This window comes from Saccopteryx bilineata, chromosome 5, assembly GCF_036850765.1.
Source record: "Saccopteryx bilineata isolate mSacBil1 chromosome 5, mSacBil1_pri_phased_curated, whole genome shotgun sequence".
Taxonomy (NCBI): Eukaryota; Metazoa; Chordata; class Mammalia; order Chiroptera; family Emballonuridae; genus Saccopteryx; species Saccopteryx bilineata.
In genome coordinates, this window is record NC_089494.1 from 59,515,533 (window position 1) to 59,523,519 (window position 7,987).

The window sequence follows — 7,987 nt, forward strand, 5'->3', positions numbered from 1 at the left end:
GATTGAGACCAAACTGATGAGTTCTAGGTAACAGAGCAAAGAGTCGTTGGTTGGCATCTTGTAAATCAGTAAAAGGAGACCAGTGAGCAAATAGATTTATATTTATTTTCCTGGAGTTTTTCCCTTCTTTGACTCTCAGGCAATCTTGTTCTATAAAAATGTTAATGCTGGTCTGAATATGAAGGGTAATTTTTTTCCCCCACAGCTCTGTCAAACATATCTTCCCAATAATTAAATGTGCATCCTTGGGCTCTAAGAGCATTCTTGTTGAACAAAGCAACCACAAATCCAACTAACCTTTGAAGAATGAGGGTGTCAAAGTACAAGCAGATGTTTTAATTTGCACAATGCTGGGATTTTTTTTGATACCAAATGTTCCTAAAACAATTATTGTATCTAGACAGAAAAAGAAAGAAATGCTCATGCCCTGCCCTGGCTGGTTTGCTAGTGGTAGAGCGTCGGCCTGGTGTGTTGATGTCCCAGGTTCAATTCCCAGTCAGGGCACACAAGAGTAGCTCCCATCTGCTTTTCTACCTCCTATCTCACTTCTCTCTCTCTCTCTCTCTCTCTCTCTCTCTCCTCCCCTTCCTGCAGCCATGGCTTGATTGGAACAAGTTGGCCCCGGGCACTGAGGGTGGCTCCATGGCCTCTGCCTCAAGTGCTAGGAAGAGCTCAGTTGCCGAGCAATGGAGCAATGCTACAGATGGGCAGACCATCCCTCCCTAGAGGGCTTGCCAGGTAGATCCCAGTTGGGGTACATGCAAGAATCTGTCTCTGCTTTCCTTTCTCTTACTGAATTAAAAAAACAGAAAAGAAAAGAAACACTCAGAAATCACCTATGAGCCTCTCAACTTCAGAGATACAGTCTCCTTCAGCAGAAGTGATATTGGAAGTGTTAAGAAAGCTATATGTTAATCAGCATCTAATGAGAAAGTATCATACTTTTGTGATTATAAGAGAAGAAAAAAAGCAAGAGAACACACCAAAATTTTAAGTACACACACACACACACACACACACATGCACACAGTCTCTACAAAATCCATGGCTAAGTTAAATGCTAGATAAAATAAAAACACTCGTGCCATTCCTCATGTATGCACTAAAGGTTTCTAAAGTGATTTAAAAGATGTATGCTATTAAAAAAAGGAGGATACATACTTTAACCCCCAAATTATAGCATCATGTGGTCTAGCTAGTTGAACTTCCATTGCTTTGGGGAAATGTTAACACATGTTTTTCACAAGTGGATGTATGCAGAAAAGATTTATATTGTATGTAAGAAAAAATGTCCTTACCTTCAGAAGAGCTGTGACAAGTCCAAATAGTTTACCAAAGAGATTGTGGAATTTACCTCCTGGAGATTTTTAGCCATAGACAGGAGACTCCTATGAAATAAACCCATGTGTTTGGGTTTATTTCAGAGTAAGTAGTTTGAGATGAATAGAAGGGACTCGTCAAGAGTTTCCTAGTCTTTCTCATTCTGCCATATATCTGGGAAAAGGCTATCAGCCCAGCAGCCATCCACTGAACCAGGCCTCTGCCCAGCTCTCTGAATCCATCTTCTGTCACATCCTAGTCATTGCTTCCCAGAACCTCCTGATCTAAAGGTTAAACTAAGGAACGCCAGTGCACGGCTAGGGGAGCGAAGAGTATAAATGGGTGAAATGGCTATTGTGAGCAAGTTTTCAAAATCTACCAAAATTAAAACATCGGATTCTAGAATTTACAAGTTTCAAAATGACCTGTGAATTAGTGACTTATTGCAACAATGTTTGTTTGTTTGTTTGTTTTGACAGAGACAGGAAAGAGTCAGAGAGAGGGAAAGATAGGGACAGACAGACAGGAAGGGAGAGAGATAAGAAGCATTAATTCTTCGTTGTGGCACCTTAGTTGTTCATTGATTGTTTTCTTATACATGCCTTGACCAAGGAGCTACAGCAAAGTGAGTGACCCCTTGCTCAAGCCAGTGACCTTGAGCTTAAAGTCAGCGACCTTTGGGCCTAAGCCAGTGAACATGGAGTCATGTCTATGATCCCAGACTCAAGTCAGCAACCCTGTGCTCAAGGTAGTGAGCTCACGCTCAAGCCAGAGACCTCGGGGTTTCAAATCTGGGTCCTCCACATCCCAGTCTGACGCTCTATCCACTGCGTAAACACCTGGTTAGGCTGAGCTGTTATACCTTTTAAATTTGCATATAATGCTTAATAAAATTAAATAAATGACAACAAAACAAATGACTAGAGAAATTAGAAAAGTATTTTTCCAGGCCAAAAATTCCCCAAATAAACTAGAGGTAAATTCTGTCTTATTTCTAGTTTTTTTCTCAGTGCTTGTCAGGAAGCCCCAGTTATAAGGCAGCCGTCCAGTGGGGACAGGCCTGTTTGACTCTGGCTTTCTCTTTTCCTTCCTGCAGCTATAAATTTCAGAAGAGACAGAAAAGAAAGAAGGAGGTAGAGCCTGGTGAGAGGGCACCAGAGAACATGCTCTTGCTTCACAGTTTGTTCACAGTATAAGTGTGAATTGAGTGGCTCTCCCCGAGGTTGCACAAAGGGCAATCTTCTGCTTAGGACCGTGGGAAAAGGCAAGAGGGGACAGTGGCTAAGAGATGGCCAGCTCCATAGATAGTGAAATGCAGGGCCACTCTATGACTGGGTCAAACCAGGCACAAGGTGAGTGTTCAGCTCAATCTTTGGGGTTTCTTTTATTTGTCTATGTTGATCCAGCCTAATAGAAATGTACCTCAGTGACATTAGTTCTGGAAATTATCAGCTAGAACTCTCTGGAAATTGTTTGAAAACACAGTTGTGGAATCATTTAAAGAATCAGTATTTGTCTTTGACACTATCGTTGGAAGCAGCAGTTGGAATATGGGAGTTAACAGACATGCATCTGCCTCTAAGAGATGAGAGACCCTGGCGAGTGTGTAACCTCTGTGTTTCACTTCAGCACTAAGCACAGTGGTGGCACTCAGGAGACAGTAGCCATTGGTGTTATATGCTCAAGTATTTGCCACTTTAGCCTCAGTGATTCTTTTCCAGACATCTTTTTCACTAACTAGGAGGAGACCCTCTGGTGAGGTCATAAGAGAGATTCTCATCCCATTACTGACATAAGAAAAGTAAATTAAAGATACTTCTCAACCGAATTCAAAATGTCAAGACATCAGTCCTCAAAAGGCCAGAGTCACGGTGAAGGCAATTGTTTAGTATGTTAGATGTTATAATCCTTCATTTAAAAATACCCTACTTAAAAGAGGGAGAGTTAAATTCCAGGCTTCTACTCCTGAGATTTTTATTTAAAGAATACCCCATCTTTACTCGCAGCTGAGAGGCTGAAGATTAAAAATTAGCCACTGTATAGTAGCTGAGCAGTAACAATTTTTCATAAAGGTTTTTACTACACATTTGGGATTATAATTTCAATATTATGCAAATGTATTTTATGGATCTGTAATACAGAATGTGTACTGGCGTTAATGTGCATTAGCAGGAGAGCACAAAAAGGCTCCAAATGAGCCATTTTGGTGTCTGCTTTAAACATGTATTATGAATAATAAGTAAAATGTTCTGGTTTAGAACAAATAATATAAAATCTGAATTCCTCTTGATGTACATCAGTGATATAGCCCTATGCAACTCCTAAAGACTTTTTTCATTGGACACAATTAAAAACTGTCTCTTAACCAATATATTCCTGCTTATGGCTTTTCTTCTGGAATGGGAAGTGAAAGTAAAGCAAATATATTAAATATGAATAGTTTCCCCCCTATTGATCAAATCAGTAACTAACTAGAGTGGGTTAAAAGGGGCATAACCCGTATTATGTCAAGTCTAGGCTACTTCTATTTTTAGATGCTCTGTGTATTAAAAAGTAAAGAAATATCTAAACAGGATCAGAAAATTGTGTCATATTTGCAGCTGATAAAATGAACAAATTTCAAAGCTTTAACACAAAATATGTTGGGCAAAATAACTGTGTTGTTCCAAAGGTATTTAAATGATATGTAAATAATATTTATCATTGTGCTGCAGGCTTTCTGACACATATGGAGACCCAGGTTGAACTCTGATGTATTTTCTCTTAACCTGTCAGTGTGTCTTTATGGGTATAGATTAGAAAAAGTGCAGAAAAAACTATTTTGATGTTTATCCTAAATACGGATGCCTAAGCTAAACTGCTCTCTAGGTTTCTCTGAGCTAGAGTTGAAAAGGTGTTTCTTTCTTCTTTAATTTTTAAAACATTTCCACATTCCGATTTTGCTTTATAGCAAAAAAAGTAAGACTAAACAATAGCACATGAACTGTAGGTCGTAGTTGATTTGTATAAGTAATGAGAGATTTCTGTTTGCATTGATTTAGTTAGGACTTTGGGTTTATTGATCTTGTTCTTTGCATGTGTACTTAACACATGCTCTATTCTTTGTCAGTTGGTTGGAATGCAGGATTGCACTGTTTAATGATTATGGGTTGGGTATCCAGTTGAGTCAGAATAATGTAAAAATTTCTTCTCTTAAATAGGCATCCTTAACATATTTAACAGATTCCATAATCTCTCTTTAAAATGATAACAAAAAATAGCCATGTATTGAGTTCTTACTGTATTAAGTATTTTGTAGGCATCATCTCAATTGACCTCAAATGTAATCTCCCAAAATCGCTTTTATAATGCCTGTGAAATTGTTGTGAGAGGGGAGAAACCAGAAGGATGCAGGAGAAGGGGCCTGCAGGAATGACTGGCTCAGCCATTTAAAGCTTATCCACATTCTATAGACCTCTAACTGATCTCCTGGAGACTCTTACAGTACTTACAAGAGAAACAAGATCTGTAAATAGATAGGGCCAGGGGTCTGGAAACCTCTTCCTCCTTGCTGCTCAGCCAAAACTACCCTGCCCCACCTTGAGCCATGAGGAGGACTTCGGACAAAGGAATCACGCACCCCTTGTATAGACATTGTAAAAGGTATTATAAGATGTAAGAAATCTAACTTCAGAGAGCTTGTGCTTTGGTGCTCCACTGGCTACTAATAAATTCTTCTGCCTTCATTGAGTTGTCTGGGCACCTATTATCCTCCATCTGCAGGCCATTTCCTGCTACAGTTGAGGAATCTGGTGTTTAAAAATATTAAGTTATACAAAATCACAAAGCTGTAGAGGTCTGTCTAAATTTGCAACCCAAATTCTTGACCACCATATACCTCTAGGTCCACTATTGATAAGGTAGTCAGTAATCTTGGCTTCATTTATCATGTAAGTATAGCAATGGTGTTTGGTCCTTCAATCTGACACAGGCAGTACAATTAATACTAATGTCTGATTCCATTTTAACCAGTCATTATATCACTGTTGTCTAACTTGCTGCAATGCAGTTGGTTACTGCTTTCCATCCCCCCTGACATCTCTCCATTCTAGATAGAGGTCTGTGGAGGGGATGAAGGTTATATAAGAACTCAATAAATACATGCTGAACAAATAAATTATATTTTTAAAGTTTTTTAAAATTTTATTTAGAAAACTAAATTTAACCAGATGACATTGATCAATAAGAGTACATAGGTTTCAGGTGAACCTTTCTATAGCATTTGAACTGTGGATTATGTTGTATACCCATCACTCAAAGTCAAATCACTTTCCATCACCTTATATTTGTCCCTTTTTACACCCTTACCCCCCCGCTCACCCACACCCCCATTTCTCCCTCCCTCTGGTAACCACTTCACTTTTGTCTAGGTCCATGAGTCTCAGTTTTATATCTCACCTATGTGTGAAATCATACAGTTCTTAGCTTTTTCTGATTTATTTATTTTACTCTGTATAATGTTCTCAAGGTCCATCCATGTTGTCATAAATGACAATATGTCACCATTTCTTATGGCTGAGTAGTATTCCATTGCATTTATGTACCACATCTTTATCCAACCTTCTATCAAAAACACTTTTTGGTTGTTCTCACATCTTCACCATTATGAATAAAAAAGCTATTGACCTCTTACAGAGTATAAGGAAGTTACGGTTTCTATCCTTAAATCCTTAAAATTTCAAAAAGACCCAAGTATTAATTTACAATCAGTTTTGAAAGGAGCTGGATGTATTGTGTTGTAATTTGAAAACAAGCTATTGGCCATATGTAGATAAGGCTCCTACTGTAAGATACCTTTCCAGTAGGTGAAATATGACATGCTGAACAGTAAAAGCCGAAGTTCAGTGGAGAAGGCCTCAGAGAACTGGTAGCATATCCTCTGGAAAGAATATTCCTGGCACCATTTGCTGAGCCTTTTCTGTTTCAAGTTAGTGCTGAGCCAATTTGTATGATGTTACTTAACCTTTATAGCACTCAGTAAGGTAAATATTACCTTCATTTTATGGATAAGGAAATTGAGGCTTAGGTAAACTAAATTTTCCAAGGTCACATTATTCATAAGCCGTTGAATGAAGATTTAATTTCAGGTGTGCTTGATTTCAGAGTGAGTAGGAGAGAAACAAAGAGAAGATACTGATTTTTAAAGAATAAATCTCAGTTTTCTGAACCTCTATAGCAAGTCTTGCCTTTCTTATGACACTTAATTGTGTTCTGCTTTGTTATTTCTTGGTTTCTTATTTAATTAATGTACTTAATTATAAGCTATGATAATTTATTGTAAGTGACTCTCTTTGAGAGAAGGGAGCATGTGCAAACCAAATTTGTATTGTTTACAGGGCCTTGTTCAGTCCCTGGCACAAAGTAGCTATTCAATAAATACTTCATTTATTCCTCATATATATACTGTTTACTCTGTGACCAAGTCCAGTAAAGAAGACAAGTTATGCCCTCCAGAACTTCTAGCTAATGCATGTAGTCCAAGAACCAAGACTCTCACTGGCTGTGAAAATGCTATGATGGCGGTCACAGGGCAGCTGAGGGCTCAGAGACTCAGCCAAGGCTCCCCAGAGACGTCATCCAAATGCCCCCCCCCACCGCCAAGCATCAGTGACAACCGAGAAAGGAGAGTTGGGAGGACATCACAAGCAAAGGGAACGGAGATGTGCAAAGGACTCCTAATTGGAGATGAGCACAAGGCCTGTTCAAGGATCACGAGTTAGAAGCTTGTGGTTCACGTGTGGAGGGAGCAGCCTCTGTGGGAGAGGGCAGGGCAGAGGGGACCAGCAGGAAAGGGTTGGATGGGAGGTTCAGAAAGACCGAGTGCACCGTGACACAGTGTCTGTGCTTTATCCTGACCATTCTGGGATGGTTTTCAGCAGGGGAGAAGCAAGACAAGAGTCAGTTTAGAAAGATGACCAGCTAGATTGTGTAGGTTAGACTGTAAGGAAGGAATGCTGATGGCAGGGGGCAGGAAAGCAAACCAAGTGCTTGCTCTAGCCAGCAGGGTGTGGGCCCTGCCTTCTAGAGCTGAGAAGGCCATTTTGTAAATAACTCGAAAGGACACAAATATTTTGCTATTATTTTTAGAATATCTCAAAATCCACTTTATCTCATTGTTAATTTATGGGAGCCACTTGGACTAAAATACTGAAGAAATCTTTTCTTTGAATGTCCTTGTGTTTAGACATCCCTGAGTAGTTCTTAGAGATTTAATTAGAGCTGTGTGTTGAGGTGCTTTTTATCTTAACAATCTCTCTGTGGGCAAAGGTAACAGAATAACAGGAATCGATATAAACAGGCTATGAGGAATACCTCAAAAGAAATAAATATTTTTTTGCTGATGTACATTATTTTGAAGAATCATGGAAGATCTCCAATGGGAAATCATTCTTCCTGGCATTATGTTGTACACTCAACAAAAGAAGGTAAATATGCTGGAGTTGGTGTCTTTTCCATTAAGTCACATAACTATAAAGCTCTTTGTTTTCGCCCAACTGCTGAAAACATTTGTGTAGGCAATTTCAGTACACATTTGGAGAATTGGAAGCGCTCTCTCCAACACATATGGTTCTTTATGAAGAGGTAATTTTTATCTATGTTCTACTCAATTGAATATTTATAAGTCTGT

At 39.0% G+C, this 7,987-nt stretch overlaps 1 long non-coding RNA gene across 1 annotated transcript; it reads left to right on the forward strand.

Moving 5' to 3' along the window:
* The first annotated feature begins 624 nt into the window (after positions 1 to 624).
* Positions 625 to 4,973, forward strand: LOC136338130 (uncharacterized). The gene is made up of 3 exons (XR_010731919.1): positions 625 to 738; positions 2,417 to 2,672; positions 4,619 to 4,973. It is a non-coding gene; the product is annotated as an uncharacterized lncRNA (long non-coding RNA).
* The last annotated feature ends 3,014 nt before the right edge of the window (positions 4,974 to 7,987 follow it).